The sequence below is a fragment of the Protopterus annectens genome, chromosome 3.part1 (assembly GCF_019279795.1).
Source record: "Protopterus annectens isolate FY-2018-M chromosome 3.part1, PAN1.0, whole genome shotgun sequence".
Classification (NCBI taxonomy): domain Eukaryota; kingdom Metazoa; phylum Chordata; order Ceratodontiformes; family Protopteridae; genus Protopterus; species Protopterus annectens.
Genome location: NC_056732.1, coordinates 1,599,048,102 through 1,599,072,303, shown reverse-complemented (window position 1 = coordinate 1,599,072,303; position 24,202 = coordinate 1,599,048,102).

The following is a 24,202-nucleotide window of genomic DNA, read 5'->3' as shown; positions in this document are numbered from 1 at the left end:
CTGGGTCTGTAAGCTACTGTTTTGACCTGTAAAGTGAGCCAAGTTCCTGGTGGATCTTTTTAATTGTTTGAAGAATATGCTGATCAAATTTAAGATTATTAACTATTACAATACCCAGTAATTTATTATGTAGTGCTACCTCAGTTTTAGTATTATGTGCAGACATAACCAAGAACGATTGGTTTTGATTGAGATAATGTTTTAGGGAGAGCAGCAGCAGTTTTTTTTTAAATGGGATTAAGGAGCACATTGAAATTTTTCAGTAGTTTTGATTGAAAAAAAAGAATTTGAAGCAATTTATTTAGACTATAAAGATGCATTTAAGCAAACTTTGTAAAGCAGTTATAGACATTAGGAAAGTGTATAACAACAGAGGGTTATGGACTGCTGGATGGGACGATCATATTGTACTAAAAATGGAGAAAGAAAAAATTGTTTATATCCCTATTATGATAAATATGGGTAAAAGAGTTGTAACATATTGGAGACAACCTAGAACATGCTTTTGTCTTTTGAAAAGATGATAATTTGATAAGCAACTGTGATAAGAGGAAATGTTATATTTATCGGCAACAGGTAATGATGCAAAAAAGTGTAAATTGAAATGTTATAAACGTAACAAAAATTATCAGTTATGATTGATTGTAATCTAGATAAAATGAATGAATAAGAAGAAAACAAAAGTGAGGACAGTATACAGAAAGAAGAAACGGTCCCTAGAAAAGATAAAGAGGAAGTAGGGAAGAAAGATAAGGGTAGAAATAAAGAAAATGATAGAGAAAAAATGAAACAGAAGATAATATAGAAGAAGGTTCTGAAATGAGCGATGATGAAGATATAAATTGGAAAGTTGTGAAAGGTAAAGAGAATTCTATTGGCAAAAGAGTAAGAGATAAAAAAGTTTGAAGGGATAAGTGTAAAAAAGGAAAAGAAAGGAAATGGATACTGTAAATAAGATAAGTATTTCAAACTTACATAATTTCTGTTAAGCTGCAACACAGACATAATGACAATTTGAGTTATTTCAATAAATGTAAATAGTATTAAAAATATAAATAGAAGGAAAGGTATCTTATAGTGGTGTAGTAAGTGTGATGTTGACATAATAATATCGGAAGATGTAAGATTTCTAACACAAGAAGAGACATTCTAAATAAAGAAACTTTGGGTGAAGATACAATATGGAACCTAGGAAATGAACTGTGTTCAGGCATAGTTGTACTTTGTAGAAAGTCAGTGAAAATGTTGAGTATAACATTAGTAATGATGGGAAGCTTAACTATTGTAGAACTCAGATGGCATAATCAAATATATAATTATAGAGTTGTATGCCTATGCTGCAACTAAAGAAAGGGAAAATGTATTTCATACATTTCTGGATTGTGTAGTAATTAATATTTATATAATATTAAAGGGAGACATTCAATTGTGATTTTAAGAGGAAAAATGAAGACAAGAGGAAATGAATTTAAGAAATTTTTTGAAGTTACAAAATGTAGCAATTTAAAGATGTGGAATAATAATTTGTGTACATATAGTCGAAGTGTATATAAGATGATAATAGATTATTTTATTATAGCACAAGATTTAAATATAGCTAAAGGAGAAGCACTTGTAACAGGCTTTTCAGATCACTTTGGCACATGGATAGAAATACAAGACAATAAAGATTGTATCAGATTGGGAAAAGAAATAAAAAGAATGAATGAATGGGAAATTACAGGAGTAAAATGGAAAGAAAATAAGATGTGATTATGGAAATGCGTTACAAAAATGTGTCTGATTGGTGGATAGCTTTCAAAGAAAAAAATATTTAAAAAAATGTAGAATGGCAGCCAGGTATTAGAAAAAGTGGATAAAACAAACTATAAAACAATCTCTGAAAGTCAATAAACTCTATGTAGACTTCGCCCAAAGTCTACATGGACTTTACGTGTTTGAGCGGTAAGCAGCAGCACTTAATGGATATTCATGCTGCATACCACAATCAGATGCAAAAAGACAGGGTTTCATGGCTGGAAACAGGGTTGGCAGCCAAAAAAACATGTAAAGAACATGGATAGCAAACCTATTTACATTAGAGTTGATTGGGTTAGCAGGATTGCTCGGAATGCCACAATGATTACCAGGGTTTACCATATATTAATGTATATGTTCTAAACACAGTTCAGGACATTGTGGGTATTATGGAATCCCATTCTAGGCAGTATGCACAAGTTGTATAACTGATCTGTAAGGGTTTGTTCATGGACTGCCATTTATAATAAACAGACGTAGAAAGTATGTCTATTGAATAGGGACACACAGTTGAACTTTAGGGATGAGCACCAGGAAGGAGGACAGGTAAAGCACTGTAATGTTCTACAGTTGAGTTCATGTGAAAGGAAGACAGTTGTAGCAGGAACACAAATAACATCACCACATGGCACAGAATGGACTGTAAAGTGACAAAAGTATATTATGTGACTGTCACACAAGGTGGCATAACAGTGGAGAAGTTGAGTGTGTGATATAAGCATCCAGACATGAACAATAGAGAGAGCATCTATCAGGGATATAATATACAATTGGGGTTGGGTGCATATTGTGAAGCTGTGGAAACTGATTTGCCTGAATATGCCTGTATTGTCAGCAGAGGATTCTAATAAGTGAGACAGAGTTCCAGGCTTATGGCCAACAGTAAAACCAGCTTGCACAATCATGAACAATATCAGAATAATACCACCAGTAATACCCATGTCTCTGACACAGCACATGTGATTCTGAGTGAGCATAGATGGTTCTGCATCAACACACTTGTACAACTATTATGACATGTCAGCGTCTTTGACTGTAATCAAGCACACTTTGCTGACCCTAACATATGCTGGAGGTGTGAGGACAGACACTTGATATTATGATCACTACAGGCTAGTTGACTGGTGTGCATGGCATAATTTATATATGGCACAATCCGCATTCACAAATGTAAACCATCAATGTCATTAAACAGCTTTGTATGTACTGAGTGCATCACAGAACAGATATCACACATGCATGTGGTATTACACCTTGATGGATGTTCCACGCTATCAAATAGCAATGTTTATATAAAAAAACGAATACCTAGGTAGGCACAAATAGATGTGACAACTCATTGTGCCTAACATGGTACACTTCAGTTACACATCATTGGAAGGTATGTAGGGAGGGATATGAGGAAGGGTGCATTGTACTCAGGTATTGGTCTGGTGAAGGCTGTGAACTATGAAAGCATTATGGCCTTTCATGTGTTCCTAAATTGCCTCTGGGTTTGCATGTGAACATGGGCACATGAGTGTGTGTGTCCTGTGATGGATGTGCTTCCTATTTGCAGCTTGGTCCTTCCTTCTGCTTACAGGAATATGAACCTGATTCCATGACCTGAGAGAGGATAAAGAAAGCTGAAAGATAGTACCAGATGATGTAGCTGGAGAAAAGTAGCTTTATACTGGAAAGGTGGTCTGCTTCTCTGTAGTGGAAATCAAAATTTGGGAATTATGTTGTTTACCTGCTTCAAAGAAAATCATTAAGTTAGTCAATGTCAAAAGGGGTTCTGTAGTGAAGAAACAGGAGGAAAAGTCCCCATCTCCACAGCATCAAACAGTAAACCACTGACTATATAGACAATAAAAAATTATTTTGGAGAAGAATAGCAGAAAGGGTCACTATTTGCACTCAAACATGGCTAAGGGTAATTGTTCAGAGCAGCAGTGCAGTACAAGAATCATACCAGCCTAAATATTGTGCAATTTTCAATATACAAGTATCCAGTGTCTGAGTTCAGAACTTCTTCAGCTGGAAGTTCTCATGGAAGATGGAGATCTGGATGTTTTACAGTCATAGTAGACTTAGAAATGTAGTCAAATGTTATTATGCCAAGGTGAACAATACACATAATAAACTGGGAAGGAAATACAGAATAAGGAGCATATTTCTATATAAGATGAGGAATGTGTACAAGAGAGGGGATAAAGTCAACAGAACCTAGGAAAGGGTGGGAGGAGATACCTTGTAGTTCACCCTCAAATAAGAAAGGGACAAACATTTACAGTGGTGGTTATTTTGATCCTCGGTTTCACACAAGGAGAATAAAAGACAAGAAAATGACATCTGCAATCATCACAATGGGAATCCAAAATGGTCATTTGTTGTTTGAGACCTAAATATAACACGTAGGAAATGCATCACCTTACAGACATCCAGGGGTGACATGATTTTGTGCTCTCTACACAGAGTAGGCTTGATGAAGCAAGCACTGATATCCATATGGAAGGATTTGAAGTTGAACTTTATGTAATAGGAAAGGATATGTAAATTAGAAGTGGATATTATCTGACAAGAAGTGACCACTGCACCATGCAATCTGCAAAATATGGTATATCATAGCCATTAATAACAAAACTTAAGTTAGGGTGTAAGTTGAGCTAATTTGTGACAATGCTTGACTATATTTGAATTATCATCATAAACAGCTTTTCAGTACTTTCGTAATGTCATGTTTCCATAGCAAGGTCCACTTCCGGACACATATATTCACTGATTCATGGATATTCCAAGACCACTGAGTCTTATGACCACTCATGCCCTGCCAGTACCCTCCGTCAGACAGCAACTCCTTTCTCAATGTGGTCCATACTGGTCAATCATAGTATAAATGTGTTTATACCCATCCAGTCATTTAGTTTATGTTTATGAGTCTCATTAACTTGCAGGGGAAGTTCAGTCCAGATGTCTGGGAGATGCTGAGTTATAAACTTTTCCCTCCCCTGTATTGTATTTATTTATTTGTTTGGGAAAATTGAGTTCACTGATTATAATACTGAAGAAAGATTGGACTTGTGAAGACACATGAGGTCCAGGACAGCCGGCACAGCAAGCAAGACGGACATCTCCCTTAAAATGTTTATAAGACACTAAATAAAAGGCTAGAACTTCCATCTTTTCTTGTTACATACTATCTTTACAAATCAAATAGGGTTAAGGGAAGACCAACACCTTGGCTGACTAATGAGTTAAACCAAACACCTGCCAAACATCTAGAAGCCTGGAGATGGTTTAAGGTATCAAATGTCAAATGTTTCTGAAGTATTGTACCACAAATTACAGATCCAAAGATCAACATTTTTACCTGGCTCACCTTTTCACTCTGTGGGGTGATAGCCCTGAGAATTTTGAAGCATTTATTCCATATTTTAATAAGAGCACTGTGGTCCTTGAGGTTACTACACAATAGTCTGTTACTAAAGCACAGTTCCTGGACAGTAAATTTGAACTAGCAGTGGACAGTATAGTCAATAAATTTGTTTCCAGTGTTTTTAGAAACAAAATGTTTGTGAATTCCTATATGCATATCAAGGTAAAAATTGTCAAGGTTGGTAGCTAATGATGCAAAGTTCAATGAAGAAATTAACATTCTGACTTTTTTACAGAGACTATAAAGCATATACAGTTAATTCCATTTACACTATTTTACAAGTGCAGAAAGACAATAGGACAAACATGCCCCCACCCCCGCTGTTTTGAATTGTGAAAACAGCGGGATAAGCTTTGATGCTAATTAAGACAACTAGTAGCAATTTTTAAATGTCATGGTTTTAGATGGTAGCACTGCTACGTATGATATTAAAGGCATCATTATATCATCATAGGTTCATAGACTCATAGGAGGGTACTAGGCCAATAGCCCAAGGGCCGTTATAACCCTAGCCATATTATACTCTTGTTCCCTTACTGACCTTGTTGTACAGTTTATATCTGCAGCATGAGTCTATAATTAGCACCAACTGCCTCTGCCCAAGAAGGACATAGGTGACAGTCCCTGGAGTAGATTTACAGTATCCCATCTAATTGTCTGAATTATGCTTAAATGGGGTCATTGAGGAGGTCTTTTTATGTAAATAGGGAGTTTATTCCAGAGGAGTGGCAATCTCTGTGAGACATATCTGTCTCTCCAGCATGTCCTGTTAATATCGCAGGCTAGATTAAGATCCCTGGAGTGAGTAAATCTTGTCCCATTTGACCTGCAGATGTGCAGCATTTCCATTAGTGCAAGGTCAGGGACTGCTCTGTAGCATACCTCTCAACCGTACTGAATTTCTCAGTGAATACCAGTTTTGAGGGCAAAATATTGTGGTGCCATGAATTCATGAGTGGCCTCTTTAATTTCCAAATTTTGCATTTTTTTATAGATATTTTATAGATACTGATGTCATCGAGGCATGTCAAGAGGCAGGCATACAGACAGCCTGTCTGTCAGAATGGAGAGCCAATGAGGCATTCATTAGTAGTGTGTTGTACTTCATTTAATTTAACTTGCTGCGAAGGTGCCAATGCGCCACGTGTTTTATTCAAGCAGTGCAGCAAAGCAGCATTAGCATTATCTTTTTCTTCCCTCTTCCTCCAGAGTCCAGGGCAAAAAACGATTATTGTAAGGCTTAATATTGCCTTATGTGTGTGCGAGAGCCGAGAGAAACTTAAGCTGAAAAGAGAAATGGCATGGCAGTCTGCATGCACATGCGTATGTATTGCTTTTCTGTTAAGATTCTGCAAAATTTCAATAAGTGTATTGCGTATTTGTGTTTTTTTTTCTGTTTAAGGCCTGGCAAGATGAAATGAGAAACAGGCCATCGCGGCAGTTCTTATGTGTGAGATTGACAGAACTTAGTGTTGTATTTTAGTTTGGGTCAGTAGTACAACTCAGTACAAGTTATTACAAAAAAAAAACAAACGCAAATGAGAAAAAGACCTTTGGTTTTTTAGTTGTTTTGTACTTACTACGTGATCTTTTAAAGTCACATGCAACCTGCTAGAGATTAAAAACATGGAATTACTTTAATTATATACCAACTAAACAACTTTAACCATGTGTCACGCACACACACTACTCAGTAATCATTTTAACGTGTTCCTCGCATATGGTTCCTTCCTCCTGACTGTAATACCATATCTATTGGCTATATTTATGTGCCTTAAAGGTTTTAATAAATATAGTTTGAAAATACATATACTGAAGTGAAAGAAATGTTGAAAGCTTGACTGGGTATTGTTACAGAATTAAACCCAGTATATCCATAAGCTTGAAACAGATAAGGATGACTGCAAATGGGGCTAGCTGAAAGCTGGGTCACAGGACGTCAGTACAGCCATTATGCTTGCTTGCCTGTTAGCTTATTTGAACTGTTCTTTAGATTTTGATCTGTTGTTTAAACTTCAAGTTTTAACAAAGCAAAAAAGAGAAAATGCAATGTTAGTTACACTAGTGGGTGTGTGGGTGGCATGGAGTTTCAGAAAAGGCACACACACACACACACACACACACACACACACACACACACACACACACACACACACACACACACACACACACACACACACACACACGCACACTACTAATTTTCGTGGTGCAGCAGCAGAAAGTGTATTGCTTTTTTCTGGTTAAGCAGTTCTTATGTGTGAGAATGACAGTCTGCAGACGTGTATTGCTTTTCCGTTCTGTGTAAGCTTCAGTTCTAATTGAGAAACTGCAGTCTGCAGAAGTGAATTGCTTTTCCTTTAAGTTGAAACAGAAAACGGCAGCCTGCAGAAGTGTATTGCTTTTCTAATAAGCTTCTAATTAAGAAGCTGCAGTCTGCAGAAGTGTATTGCTTTTTCTGTTAAGCTTCTGATTTTTTATGTGTGGTATTGCTTACTGCAGAAGTCGATTGTTTTGTGTGTGGTATTGCTTACTGCAGACGTCGATTGCTTTGTATGTGGTATTGCTTACTGCAGACGTCGATTGCTTTGTGTGTGGTATTGCTTACTGCAGAAGTCAATTGCTTTTTGCACAAGTGTATTGTTTTTTTCTGTTAAGCTTCTAATTCTTTGGGTGTGGTATTGCTTACTGCAAAAGTCAATTGCTTTTTGGTATTATTGCTTACTGCAGATGGCTCAAACTTGTGGCCTGTTCCTCTTAAAATTTGTGGTTTCTGGCAAATCAGTGAGAACTGAATTCATTAAATAATGATAGCCATTTAAGTTTCAGTCATCCTATCTTTCAGGAAGTGCATGGTAACACAAAACATTTTATTCTAGCAACTTTTCTAGAATTATACAAGCAATGTTTAAAATGTGGCCCTGATTTTAGGCCCCCCCCCCCAAAAAAAAAAGCATTTTGGCTTTTTCCGAATGTCTTGTGCTGCATAGTTTTTCAGGGGGACAGAAGTTTAGTGCTGCTTATGGAAAGTCTGTTTGTGTCATTATGGTAGTAAACCCCAGCTGGGTGAGTTTCTCAATGATAAATTGCATTGGGGATTGTGTCAAAAGCCTTGGCTATGTTGAGATAGGCTATATGTACTGTTTGGCTTTCCTCCAGGGCTTTGGTGACATACTCAAAAAAGTACACCAGGTTTAATAAGCATGATCTACCCTTAGCAAAGCCAAATTGAGCTGCGTGAAGAGTTTGAAGGTCACCCATGTCATTATTAATAAAATTCATGATGATTATCTCCATGGCTTTGCAGATAAGGCTGGTTAGGCTTATGGGTCTATAGTTCCCCGGGTCGGTTGCTAGATTGCCTGTGTGCAAGGGGATTACTGTAGCTGTTTTCCACTTTGCTGGGACCAAGCTAGTACTTAATCTGTCGCTGAAGAGGGTGCTAAGTGGTTCAGCAGCCTGGGATGTTATCTGGTCCCATAGAGGCCATGTTTTTGGACTTGGAAAGCATGGTTATGATCTGCTCTTTGGAGATACTAGGCAAAGAACTGGTGTCAGGCATGTTTTGGTGTATGACTGGTGGGGACAGTGGGTGTGAAGTTTGCATCAAGTCTATCTGCTAGAGGGTTGGCAATTTTCTCAGGTTCAGTATGTGTGTCACCGCCCACTACTAGTTCAGCCCAACGCTGGGTCTTCCTTTTAGATTTTAGACTTAGCTAAAGAATGCCTTATGATTTTTGTTAGCTAGAGATGCTAATTTACCTTCATAGTTAGCTTTAGAGAACTTTACAAGATATCTAATTTGCTTGTTCAAGCTGCAACAGGTGTTATTCCTGTTGTTCTTAGACATCAGTTTCTTCCTCTTGTTGTATAACCTGTTCATGCTTGACATCCACCAGGGTGGCTTGTTTTTTATGAGGACTTGGTTTTAATTTGTTTAGTTACAGCCAAATCTATACAGCTTATACAGGCATTTGTGTACACCTCTGTATAAGAATTATGGTTGGCTGTGCGCTAGCAGGGGGTTTGAAACTATTTATGTTATCACTTAGCAGGCTGTAGTTTGCTTTGGAGAAATTTTTTTTTTTTTTTTTTTTTTTTACTTCTTGGAGGCTTCAGATCTGATTGTTACTTTGAATTAGACCAATTTATGATCATACCTTACCAGGGAGGGCCACACACTGGGGGAACTGCAGAGGCCCCTCATTTTGATAAATATTAAGTCTTATACATTTGAACCCCTTGTGGGGGTGCAGACTATCTCTTGCAGAGCATTTCTATTAACAAAGTCCAGGAACCTCAGGGTGAGTATGTTTGTGCTTATATATGTCTCCCAATCAATGGAAGGTTAGTTGAAATCACCCATGACCAAGGTGTTTGGCTATATAGTGAGTGAGGTACAGGAAGGCAGCATGGTTCTCATGGTTCATGGTGGGGAACCTAGCTACCAATGATGTGGAAGAGGGGTTTTCCTACAGTTAGTCTGACTTCCAATAGTTCAAGGGAGTCATACTGCTTAACCAGTCTCAATGTATATTTTTATTTAATGAAGATGCATTTGCTTGGTTCTTTCACACTCATTTTGAGGTCTGAACATGTGGAAACCATTGTAGCCTTGCAGAGCCAGGGTGCTCTCTCAGCAGTCTTGAGCCATGTCTCAGTGACTGCACAGACATCAGCATCTTCCAAGGTGAAGACTGCTTCCAGGGAGTGCAATTTCTGATTTAGACTCCTTGCATTAAGCAGCATAACCTTGAATTTGTCTTGAGTGGATTTTTTTACGTCAGAAGTTTTGTTGCTATGACACTGCCTAAAAAATATACTATGGGAGAGTGAAGTACCTTTGCCAGTACCCAAAAGCCAAGGGATGACAGGCAAAGACCATCTCTGGCAAAGCAGCGTGGTCTATCGAACATATCTTCCCAGGCTGACTGATACTGGATCCTCCGGGATTGACACCAGAAACTATGACAATTGTTGAAGTCAGTAATTTTTTATTTACATTGAGGCATCATCCTGAGTGAAGGCATATCTCTCAACTGTCCAAATTTTTGCCTCATATTTTTGATCTGCTCCTTATAAAATTTGTGGTTTTCTGGATTTTTGTAGCAAATCAGTGAGGACTGAGTTCACCATATAATGACAGGCTTTTGAGTTTAGACTTCATATCCTTCAGAAAATGCATGGTAACACAAGACCTTTTATTCTAACAACTTTCTAAGTTTATAAGAGCAATATTTAAAATTTGCCCCTATTTTTGGGGCTTTGTCCTCCATTATTTTTGGCTTTGTCCAGATTTTTTGTGCCAAGAGGTTGAGAGCTATGAGTGAAGGTAGAATGATGCTTAGGGCTATGGACATATCTGCCTATGACACATAATCTGAGAGTTTAGTCATATCTCTCTTCATATAGTCCAGTGAGGTATGTCTGAAGTCATTCACTCCAACCAGGACTATGACAGAGTCACAACAGTACTAGTTGTTGAGAGATTTGAGTGCGTGCATGATTTGATGGATCCTGGCACCTGACAGGCAGCTTACCATGACCTTCTCCTTGTCCAGCCTGTTGACAGACACATCTGTGTGTCTCACTATGGAGTCACCTATGACCAGGACATTTGGTTATGAGGTGTTTTGCCTTAGGGGCTTTTTGGTTGAGATGTGTTATTTTGTGTAGTGGATTCTATTTTGTCTGCAGTGTGTGCAGTAGATTTGTGCCTGGAAGGTCTCTGATGTTTTGGTAGGCTTTTAGTGGGTACCTCTGTGTATGTGGGTTTATTTGTTGTGAGCTTGTTATGTGCAAGAGGTGAAGTGTGTGTGCTGACAACCTGTTTTTATATCTGGTATGTTATTGCGTGAGAAAATTGATTCCAAATTCATAGTGTATATAGATCTATCACATGTTGTATTTGTTTGTTTTAAGAGTAATTGGTTGTCAGTATACATAAGGCAATTGCTACTTTGCCTCAGGATGCCCGTGTCAATCAAGCTCGCTGGAGAAATGGTGGGAAATTATTCATCCATTACCGCATGTTTATACTGTAGTAACTAGTGGGGAGTTGTAAAGTTGGACCAGCTTTTGCTCGTAGACTAACAAAAGGGGCTACTCTATGGAGGTTTAGGGGCAGAAGATTGCAACAATGCATCTCAGTGTGCAACTGAGTTCTTCATAGAGCAACAGTGCACAACTACAGCTAAATGTTCATAAATACATTTCTTTACAGGACTGGTTCTCAATACAGCTCTGCAGTATAGAGATATATCAATAATTATCATCATTTTGCAGCATAGCCATTTTCATCAAAAATGAAGATGTAAATGTAAGCATTTAACTTAATTACTTGATTTTAGTTATTATTTGTGTTTACATTTAGTTATATACTTAGTTTGTTTAGTGTAGTTTTAAATGTATATCCGATTTAGATATATAGCTGCAAAGTAAAGGTGATTAATGCTTTACATTACATGAGCTTGACCTGTTAATCTAAATTGGAAAAAGTGTGTACTTACTTTTTCTTGCTTTCCCGCTGAGATCCCAAGTCATTGCACTCCAGTAAGTCTGTTTTAAATCCAACTAACAGGCTGGAGCTATCCCTCAGTTAAAATCCCTTCACGATAGTGCGACTGCATCAGAATGAAACTAAAAGGCTCAGACATTACTTAATTTCACTGGTTAATGGTTAAACCTGAGCCATTTCTTAAAGTGACAGGCACACTATTTTATTATAAGGGGATGTAGAATTATACTGAATAATTATTTATTACTTATATTTATGTATATAATTATGTAAATAATATATTTAATCAGTAGTTCATTTTTGGATAAATAAATATACTGAAATAATATAAATAGAGAAATTACTTTATAATAATTGTTAAGAATATATAGTGTCATATAACAATAACCAATGAACTCGGTGTGGTATATTGAAGATTTGCCCACAGTTGGTGTGGTTTAATCATGAGGGTGAAGCCCGAGTAATTAAACAAAGGCAACTGTGGGTAATTCTTCAATATACCACACCACAGAGCCGGTTAGTGCTTTTATATAATGACATTGGGCAGGATTCACGATGGCTTGTACAGAGTCTAAGAGTAGTGTAAGACTCCATGCAGCCATCATGTCCGACGAGCGATCCACGAACAGCATGTAGGGGTGTGTAAGAGAGCTCCTAAAATGGCTCTTACACGGACAGGGCTTGGATATGCAAATTACCTCACTTGCAGCCGAAAGGCATGCAGATGAGGTAATTTTGCGATCCAGGAAGCACAAACTTGTTCGTGTTAGAGCTGTGTTATCTGCAGAAATGTACTCAGTTGACAACTGAGTACCATTCTGCAAATAACACAATGGTGCCTTGTCAGCTGCAAATAAAGGTTGCATATGTTCCAGGAAGCATGCCAATGGCCAAATATGTGGCCACTGGCAACGTAAGCGCAGCGCCGCACAAACGGGCTGCGCTGTAAAAAACTGAAAAATAAAAATTTAAAACCCACAAACCATGAATTTACAATGTAAGGGAATAGCAGGCTGAAAACAACATGGCTACCGACTAGGGGTTGCTAAGGGGGGAAGCTCAGTGTAAGACATGTAACTAAGCATTAGTAGGCAATCCTATGTAAATGAGTGTTAGGATAGTGAATTGCACTTTTACATAGCAAATGAGCACAATCCCTGGAGTGTAGGAGTAGGATAAGGGGGAATAACAGAGTAAGAGATAGGTGACATCACAGGGGGGTACGTATGAAAGAAATGCAGCTCAGTGGAGCAGAGTGGCATGTGAAAGCTGTCAGTCACACATCATGGAAAGAGGTGTGTCAAGAAGTAGACATGGGAAAACCAAGAAATGGAAGGTGTACACTGTGGATAACACCAAAGTTTCTTGCTGGCCGTGCATGCACGCATGTGCATGCTCGGAGGCCCGAGTAAGATAGGGTGCACGCGTGTAAGTTTGAGTGCGCACGTTTAAGCTGGAGTAAGCATGTAGAAGCTTGTTTAAAGACCTGTTAGCGCATTTGCGCTGGTGTACACGTATTTAAACCGAATAAGCAAGTTTTAGTCCATCTAAGCATGTGTGCGCGTGTGTTAGCTGCTGTGAGCGTGTTTGCGCTTGTTTGCACGTCGCCCCCCCCCCCCCTGAGGAAACAGAAAGGAAAAAGGAAGCAGAAGAAATTGTAGGAAGCTACCAGAGAATACTAGCAGAGGTAACAGGTGAAAACAATCAGAAGCAGGCAATTACACAGGCAGAACAGTAGCCCAGCCCAGCACTTAAAACTCTGCAAACAACAGTGCAGTATGTTTCTCTCAAGAGACACTGCAACACTGGAGTAAGCTATTACAAGTGAAAACTGAAAAAGCTTCACTCAGACAAAAAATGCTAGGGGCTGCCATAGCTGTTATAAGGCAACATATGCAACATGCTGAGGGTGGTGACAATGCAAATGCTGCCAGACAACCCACAGTGAGGAGACGGAGAAGAGTGTACAGGCCCAGGGTCACCTACCAGGGGTTACATGAGCTGGAGATAGTGGAGCGCTATAGAGTGGACAGAGACCTCCTACAGCAAATTCTTGAGCTGTGCAGGCCACGCCTCACACACAGAACCAACAGAGGGGAACCCATCCCAGTGGAAACCAAGGTATGTGTTGGCCTAAGAATACTAGCAACAGGTACCTTCTAGAGACCAACTGGTGATATGATAGGGATATCACAGGCATCAGCATCCAGGGTACTGCACCAGTTCCTGGATGCCATGTCAGCACATGTCGGTGATCATGTATATTTCCTCAATTCCCGTGAGGTATTGGCCAGCAATATGCGTCTCTTCCAGCAAATAACGGAATACCCTGAGGTAGTGGGTGCAATAGACTGCACGCACATACGCATCAAAGCACCAGCCGGTGAGCGGGGTAGGGTTTACTTCAACCACAAGGGCTTCCCCTCCATCAACTGCCAGGTTGTGTGTGATGCCCAGGGCATAATACTGAATGTGTGTGCTGGCTGCCCTGGAAGCTACCATGATTCCCATATCTGGCATCTGACGCAGCTGTACCAGACATTTGCCAATGGGGACATCCCACATGGTCACCTACTGGGGGATACTGGCTATGCACTGGAGCCGTGGCTGATGACACCCATCAGAAATGCACACACACCTGAACAGGTATGCCATAATGAGGCACATGCACAAACACGTAATGTAATAGAGCGTGTGTTTGGGCTGCTCAAGTCATGGTTCCGGTGCCTGGACACATCTGTTGGAGCCTTGCAGTACTCACCAACTACATGTACCCAAATTGTCATGGTATGTGCTATGCTACATAATATGATTCTGCGAAAAGAGCTGCAGCAGGACCAGCATAGGCCCGGGCCAAACAGCCCCCCACCATTTCCAAGGCCATCACAGGCAGAGCATGACTCGGAGGAGGAACAACCTGAGCCTGCCCCAGTAGGCAGAAGGAGGCGTGCCCAGTATGCCTTGGCCTTGGCAAAGAGGCAACGCATAGCACATACACTGGCTCAGTAGGAACCCTGGAAATGATACCTCTCTCTGACTCGCACATATAGTAAAATGAATGCCTAAGTTGACACAACCTGCTTTCAAACATTTACAGGGAGTGTAGTATGTGCATCCAACATAGGCAGCCCTGCAGCACCACCTGAGGCATGATTGCCATGTGTTAAGCAATGTAACACCATGTAGTATATGCAAACTTGATGACCCTGACTAACATACTACCCTCACCAAGCATGATGCCACAATATGAAGAAAAGATGATCAATTACGAAAATTGGCTTAAGTATTGCTGTTAGTCAAAGGGGATCCAATGCCTGTCAGCCTGGGATGACATGCTGAGCAAGACATGATGCTCCACCCGCTAGGGATGGCTTGCACATATCACCCCTGGCCTTTTGGATACTGGCAAAGCCTGTTGTCACCCCCATAGTGCCTTGAATAGGTAAGGCTCAAAACACAAACCCACCTCCATAGGTATCACAAGGGATAAGAAACTAGAAGTAATGCTACCCAATGCCAGAAGTCTAAACTGCAAGATGCATGCAGTTCAAACTCTCCTCAGCATGGAGAATGTTGATATCTGTGCAGTAACAGAAACCTGGTTCAAGGCTCCCAAGAGCACCCTAACACTACCAGGTTACACCTCATACCATGCTTTACAGCCCCAAAACATGGAACAAACTACAAAAGAAGGGTGACTATCAATAATTGTGAAGGATAACCACACCCCCAGGTTGGTGCCACAGCAGGAAGCAGCACGGACTATCCACGGGCAAGTAACAGTGGCTAAAACTGCCTCCCAGTTTGTAGCCTGCTACAGACCACCCTCCTAAATCCAGGAACTGCGCTTGGCCTACATGAGAACACATGAAAATATGAAGGTCTCTCCAAACAACATTATATTGGGTGACTGCAACTACCCAAACATAGACTGGGAGCATTATTCTAGCTCCAACACCCTAGGGCAAAGGTTCCTAGAATTCATAAACCAAAATGCTATGGAACAACTTACCACTCCCACAAGAGGGGTAAGCATACTGGACGTGATAATCACCAACATGGGGACTCTATGCACAAGACGAGAAGTGTATCCCTCACTGGTAAGATCAGACCATAGAGTAATCTCACTGGATATTCACATCCTGCCCCCAGTCTCTGGCCAGAAAACCACAGTGAAAAACATGTGTAAGGCAAATTTTGCACTCCTCCAAACTGAGGTGGAATCCATTAAAGCCCTTGTGCTTGTGGAAAATATGGCCCAGACCTCAGAACCCTTTATAAATGCATTCTATGAACACCTTCAGGAATGCATGGATTATGCAATCCCAAATAAAACCAAGACCAAATCCTCCAAACACAGGCATCCGGCCTGGTGGACCCCAGCCATTACCAAACCATGCAAGAAAAGGAGGAAACTACTACATGATAGAGCAAAACCCAAAAAGGGAAGTCATCTCTGATCAGTATTATGACAAAAAACTATGGCCACACATAAAATCCTCTAAGGCCAGCTACAAGATAAAAATTGCACAGGACACTAAGGATAATCACAAGGCTTTCTTAACTGATGGTAGGAACCTGGGTGGGAATTCACAGATATGCTCAGAATTAGTCCAAAATGACAAACAATACGCCAAACCCACACACATTGCCAACATCCAACCTGACAGGTTCAGTGCAAAATCCCCCCCCCCCCCCCCACACCAAAAGGCAAAATATATATCCCAGCAGAGTGCTGTCCCCCTGACATTGCAGATGCTCAGGTAACAGCCAGTGTCTCCAAAGCAAAACACACAGCATCAATGGGACCAGATGGTGTCCTGGGCTGTGTCCAACATGAACTCCAAGAAGAAATGAACACCAAATAAAACTACTGCTCAATCTCAGCCTTACCACAGGATATGTACCCAAAGAGCAGTGTACAGCAACAGTCGTCCCTCTCCACAAAGGTGGTGACTGAATGGATACTGCAAACTATCACCCCAGAATCCTGACTAGCTTGGTCTGCAAAGCTATGGAAAGGATTATCATGGACCTCAGAAATAAAGATATTGGGGGCCTACAGACACTGGACCCTACCCAGTGTGGCTTTCTTAAGGGCAGATCCTGCCCCTTAAACCTGGTTGAGTCATTTGAAACAGTCACTAAGGCCATTGATGAGGGGAAGGTGGTCCACACAGCCTATCTGGACCTTGCAAAAGCCTTCCATACAATACCCCACTTGTTCATTATAGATAAGCTCACCAGCTTAAATATAAACCCCTATGTCAGTAGATGGGTTGCAAACCAGCTCAAGGACAGAACTGACATGGTCAGAAATGCTGCAGCCATGTCAGACTCCAAACCAGCTACAACTGGCATCCCACAAGGCTCAGTCCTGGGACCTCCCATGTGTGGTATATATTTCTCAGAGGTACGGGCCAACATGGAAGGACTGTGCCTGAACAAGTTTGCAGATGACTACAAACTGGGCACCATATCTGACCCTCCAGCTGACACAAGCATCCTACAAAAGGGCCTCATAGAAACAGACAACTGGTGCCAGAGCCATGTCATCAAGCTAAATGCAGAAAAGTGTATAGTCATCCCCTTTGGAAAAACAGTAAGTGCCCACCAATTACCACATAGGTGTTAACCCATTAAGTACTTTAGAAGTAATAAGAGACCTGGGGACACAAGTTGTTAGAAATCTTGCATTTGACAAGCATGTGGCCGTAGTGGTTAGAGAAACATTTCATATACCCACCTAATCATGAAGGTATTCACATCTAGATCAGGGGAGGTCATCGTGCCTCTTCAGTCATCCTTCATCAGGCTCACAATTGAGTGCAATGGCCCTTGTGGGATGTACCTTAGCAGACACCTCCAGCAACTGGAAAGACCCAAAAGTACCTCACCAGGAGGATCACAGGGCTGTAACAGATGCCATGTGTTGCCTGATTAAACAAACTGCAGCTCCACACAGTGGCATACTGCCTGCCCAGAGGTGATCTGTGCCTGATGTATAAAGCCATGTCCAAGCTGGAATCAATGCACATGTTGCACCTTGTAAAATCTGAATGCCATTGAGCTATGCACATGTGAGACCTGAACCTCATCACTGACATAAATAGGACATGCTGTAGTGATTGATCCATAACCCAGAAGCTCCCTCTACTCTTGAGTAAACTCCAAGTCCAGGTTAGCCAGAGAGTCCCTCATAGACTCTCTTCAAGAGGAATCTTGATGAGTGGATGGGAGATTGTAGGTTTACCCTGGGTATCACTTTTATGTCACGGTTAGACAGAGGCACAGTATACTAACCTTGAAAAATGTCATGGCAAACTCCAGTTAAAATGTTTGTTGAAGGACAAACACACACTCTGATTAGGATTAGAAATGGCCTAGGGCACATAGCCTAGTTTTTCTCAATGTCCACTCCAGTTGCGGAATACACTACTAATGTTGGACAAGCCTGGTTTAAGTAGGCCATAGCTGAACAAAATGCAACATGGTCATATTTGAACAACTGGCCCTTAACCAGTCTGGTGTGCTCAGTATGAATATTTAAAGCGGTGACAGGACTGAAACCCAGGATACTGTCCACCACAGTGAAAGGACTGAACCAGTACACTATACAATATTACAGTGTTTGGTCAGTATGAAAGAATGTTGACAAGTGTATGCAAACTATCCCATGGAAACCCTGCAGGCAGAGCATAATCCCTGTTGGGTTCAGACACAAAGCAGTTGGGCAGTAAGAACACAACATGACCTCCAACACACAACTATAAATGTCAAATATTGTTCAAGTTCACACACAACCACAAATGTGGTGGACCTCAGATCTCAACATATGGAAAGGTCACACTGGGCATGCTCACACACTAAATGAGACATATGTCAGGCAACAAACCATGGAAAGCCTGAACTGGGCATGCTCACACACTTAGGCCATGTCTCAGTATAGCAGTTGGCCACACATATCTGGCATTTGTATGTGTTAAGCCAGGAACCTACCACAATACAGCAATCTGCCCAGTGCACACAGTTAAATGACAACAGAGACATAAGTAATATAGTGGAACCCTCTCATATTCAAACATCTTCCACAGATACACAAGTTGTTCATAGAAACAGGGAAAGCTATGGCAATAAAGACCTGCAAACAGTTTCTCAGCAACAAATATTGTGCATCCGAAACATAAACATATGGGTGTAGAGGTCAATACTAGGCTGTTTGCCCTAGGGAATACATAAGCCTAGCCAGAGTGTATTTGGCGTCTGGCTCCCCACTACAGTAGCCTACTGTGCCTCTGTAAAATAGGTAACAGAAGGCACCGTTTAAGGCTAGTGTGCTGTGCCTCCACCAAGCAGGGACACAGTGGAGATCCCAGGGGTTGAATTTGCAATGTCACATCCATGTGGCTGGAGTTTGCTGGAAGAGGGTTGGCGAGGGGCTAAGTCTAACATTAATTGGGATTCAATTCCAGACTGAGGGGAGCCTTATCTGCAGTGTCTGGACAATTTCACTGTCAAAACTTGCAAGTGATGATTGTGAGGGATTGAAGTGTCTTGCCAATACTGTTCAGAGATGTCCTCCCTATGTGGGATATTGCTCTGTAATGTATTAGCTCCCTCCTTCTGTTGTACAGCTTATATATGGCTGGTGTAAACCAGACAGGTCTCCTGTTGTGGAGGAGTCTTGGTTTTATTTGGGATAGCATGATCAATGTAAACCTTCCGGATGCTCATAGAATGCATTTGTAAAGGATTCTGCAGATTGGGCTGTATAATCCTCCAGCATGGGGCCTTTGAAGTACTCCACCCCAGTCTTCACGAGTGCAAAGTCTGCATTTGAGAAATACTTTGTTTGCAGTGATTTCCTTGCCTGGGGGTGGGGATGGGATATGGACGTCCAGGGAAAGTTGGTTATGGTCAGATATTAACAATGGTGGTCTACCTCTGGTGTGGAACATAGAGTCCCCATGTTGCTGATGGTCAGGTCCAATATGTATTCCCCCTTGTGGCTGTGGTGACTGGTTCTGCCATAGCACATGGATTCACAAATTGTACTGGCTGTAGGGTGATGTTGAGGCCTGAGTAGTTCCCCCACTCAATATTCCTGTACCTGAAGTTAACCACTGTAATGGTGTATGTGAACACTTTCATATCCTACACTGTTCCCAGGGAAGCCAAGTGTGGTTCCTGGATATGGGAGGGGTGGTCTGAACTACACACCAAACCAAAAGTCAGTTTTGCACAATGCTAGTTGTATATGTATGGCCTGTCATTCTTAGTGCAGTGGTAACAACCGAGAGGTGTGTGTATCTGTGATGTATATGGATACACCCCCTGGTTGTGTTGTGTGTTACAAGTCCTGAGGTCACGAAGCATGGTATAAAACATAACCTGGCAGTGCTGATGTGCATATGTGACCCTGAAGTAGGCGTCTGTTAATGCATATATACTCTATCCCCCATACTGAGGGATAGTAATAGATGTACATACCTCTTTCTAAATAATGATGTCAGCACCCTATAAATACTGCAGGAGAAGAAAAGCCACCCAGTAATTTGAATAGCGCGCTCTGCTAATGCGTCTCTCTCAAGTGTCATAACATAGTTAAGTAGGGGTTTGAATCCTGCAAGTGCTCAGTGTGTGTGTTTGGGGAGGGGCAGGGTGTGTGCAATTCTCTTTGAAAGAAATGGACCTTTTGGCAACTGGAATAACACACTACATGATGTACATTCCTCTTTGTAAAGACTGATGATGTCAGCACCCTATAAGTATAGCAGGAGAAGGGAAACCACCAAGTAATGTGAATAGCATGCTCTGCTAATGCGTCTCTCTCAAGTGTCATAACATAGGTAGGGGTTTGAATCCTACAAATGCCATGTGTGTTTTTGTCACACAGTTTGTCAATGTGTGGTGGGTGTTGCTTTTATTATGGTATGACATATAATTATAACAGTAATTTCAATGCACACATCAGGTATGTGTGTGCCACATACAGATATGTACCTGTGACCTTAAATAGTTCCTATGTGTGAAGCCTGCCTCATGTGAATACAGTTGTTACCTGTGCCAGCATGTCCTGCAGATTCCCAGACTGTATGCCATACATGTATGTTGTTGACAATGCAGGCTACTGCAGTGATCTGTGTCCCAGGCCAACTGGATGATGCACACTCATGAAAGCTGTGATATATTAATGTGGGTGAGGGTTCATGTCTGGAGTATATGTCACACATGTTATAACACAGCAAAGTCTGTGAGTAATGGACATCCAGTGTAGGTGTATGGCAACTGTTGCTGATATGCATAAAGACACCTTCTTGCTTAGGCGATACACCAAGGGACTGCACAATATCTTTGTAAATGTGAATATCACAGGATAGACAAGAAAACACTTGTCCATATGTACACACCATTACCTGTTCTACATGATGGGTGCTGCCAACTACATGGTACTACTGGAATACTATGTTAAGTACATGCTGATGACAAAGTTACAGTTGCGTTACAGTAATAGAGCATGGCTTGGACAACAGGTATCCATCTGTATGATACCCATGTGGTGGTCATGTGTGTCATGTGCAGAATGCATTGTAGGCCACTGTATAAATTTCCAGTCGTGGATTAACATATCGCTAGTGTGTTGGCATGTACGTGAGACTGCTATATGCCAAACAGCATTCTTCACAGGGATGTGTGTGGCTCAGTAAGAATGGCTACTGGTATAGTGTAGTACTGCAGGGATATCACTGACACTGGGTTTCCTACATCTGTGTATCAGTTGAGGATACATCATGTAATAGGTTCACAGGTTCATACTAGGCTATCTGCCCTAGGGCAGTTATAAGCCTATCCAGACTGTGTTTCTCTTTTGACACCCATGTTAAATGAATTTTGATATGGCCTTTTTCCAGGTTAGTATACTCAGCCTCTGTGTAACAGTGACACAGAAGTGATACCCGGGGTAAACCTACAATCTCCCATCCACTCAGCAACATTCCTCTTGCAGAGAGACATTAAGGGACTCTGCCTAACCTGGACTGTGATTTTATTCCAGAGTGAAGGAAGCCTCTGGGTTATGAATCTGTCCCTCCAGCATGTCCTATTTATGTAAGTGCTGAGGTGCAAGTGTCACGAGCACATACCTCCATGGGATTTGGATTTTCTGAGGTACAGCATGTCCATTAATTCCAGGTTGGACATGGTTCTATATGTCAGGCATCTGTTTGAGCCCTTTGATCCCCTTGGTGAGGTACTTTTGTGGACTTTCCAGTTGCTGCAGGTCAGGTGTCTGGTAAGGTACACCACAAAAGGGGCATTGTACTCAATTATGGGCCTGATGAGGGATGACTAAAGAGGCACGATGACCTCCTGTGATCTAGCTGTGAATCTCTTCATGATTAGGCGGCCTATATAAACTATCTGTGTAACAACTACAACCATGTGGTTGTCAAATGACAGTTTGCTATCACCTCAGGTCCCCAGGTCCCTAATCATGTGTACAGTACTTAATGGCTTACCACCTATGTGTTAAGTTGTGGTCACTTAGTTTTTGCCAAAGGGGATGACTATACAGATTTTGGCATTTAGCTTGAGGCCATGGCTCTGGCACCAGCTGTCTGTTTCGATGAGGCCCTTTTATAGGATGCTTCTGTTGGCTGGTGAGTTGATTATGGCGCACAGTTTGCAGTCATCTGCGAACCTGCTCAGCCACAGTCCTTCTGTGTTGGCCTGTACCTCCGAGAAATATACCTGAGTGGGGTATTTTATTGAAGGCTTTTGCGAGGTCCAGGTAGGCTGTGTTGAACACCTTCCCCTCATCACTGGCCTTGGTGACTGTTTCAAAGACATCAACCAGGTTTAAAAGGCAGGATGTGCCCTCAACAAAGCGGAACTGGGTAGGATCCAGTGTCTGTAGGTCCCCAATAACTTCATTTATGAGGTCTATGATGATCCTTTCCATAGCTTTGCAGACCAAGCTAGTCAGGTGTACAGGGCAATAGTTTCCAGGATCCGTTGAGGCATCACCTTTGTGGAGAGGGGGCACTTTTGCTGTACGCCACTCCTTGGCTACATATCCTGTAGTAAGGCTGGGATTGAACAGTACTTTTATGTTTGTGTTTAGTTCTTCTTGGAGTTCATGTAGGATGCAGCCTGGGACACTGTCAACTCCCATTGATGCTGTGTTTCTGCTTTGGAGATGGCAACTGAGCATCTCAGATGTCAGGGGGGCATCACACTGCTGGGATATATATTTGCCCTTGTGGTGGGGAGGGGGGTGAGATGTTTGTGCTGAACCTGTCAGCAATGATGTTGGCAATGTATGTGGCTTAGGTGTATTCTGTGTCATTTAGGACAACTTCTGAGCATATCTGGGTGGGAATTCCCACCCAGATTCCTAACATAAGTAAAGAAAGTCTTGCGATTATCCTTTGTGTCTTGTGCAATATTTCTTTTGAAGCTGGCCTTAGACGATTTTATGAGTGCCCGTAATTTTTGTCCAAATACTGATCAGAGATGCCTTCCCCTTGTGGGATATTGGTCGATCATGTAGTAGCTTCCTCCTTCTATTGTTTTCTGTTATGTGGCTGGGGTCCACCAGAAAGGACGCCTGTCTATAGAGGATTGGGTCTTGGTTATATTTGGAATTGCATGCTCTGTGCATTCCTGGAGGTGTTCATAGAATGCGTTTATAAAGGATTCAGCAGTGTGGGCTGTATTTCCCACAGGCCCAGGGGCTTTGAAGGATTCCACCTCTGTCTTGGTTTTGAGCTGTGTGTAATTTGCTTTACACAACTTTTTCACTGTGGTTTTCTGTGCAGGGGCTGCGGTTGGTATGTGAATATACAGTGAGATTACTCTATGGTGTCATCTTACCAGTGAGGGATACACTTCTGGTCTGGAGCATAGAGTCCCCATGTTGGTGATGATCAGGTGCAGTATGTTTTCCCCTCTTGTGGGAGTGGTAACAAGTTGTTCCATAGCATTTGAGTTTATGAATTCTAGGAACCTTTGGCCTAGGGTGTTGGAGCTACAGTAATGCTCCCAGTCTATGTGTGGGTAGATGAAGTTGCCCAATATAATGTTGTTTGGAGACACCTTCATATATTCATGTGTTCTTATTTAGGCCAAGTGGGTTTCCTGGGTTTAGGAGGGTGGTCTGTAGCAGGCTATGAACTGGAAGGCAGTTTTACCCACTGTTAGTTGCACGTGGATAGTCTGTGATGCTTCATGCTGTGGCACCAACCTGGGGGTGTGGGTATCCTTGACATTTATTGATACTCACCCTCCTTTCATAGTTAGTTCCATGTTTTGAGGCTGTAAAGCATGGTATGAGGTGTAACCTGGTAGTGCTAGGGTGCTCTTGGGAGCCTTGAACCAGGTTTCTGTCACTGCACAGATATCAACATTCTCCATGTTGAGTAGAGTTTGGACTGCATTTATCTTGCGGTTTACATGTCTGGCATTGAGTATCA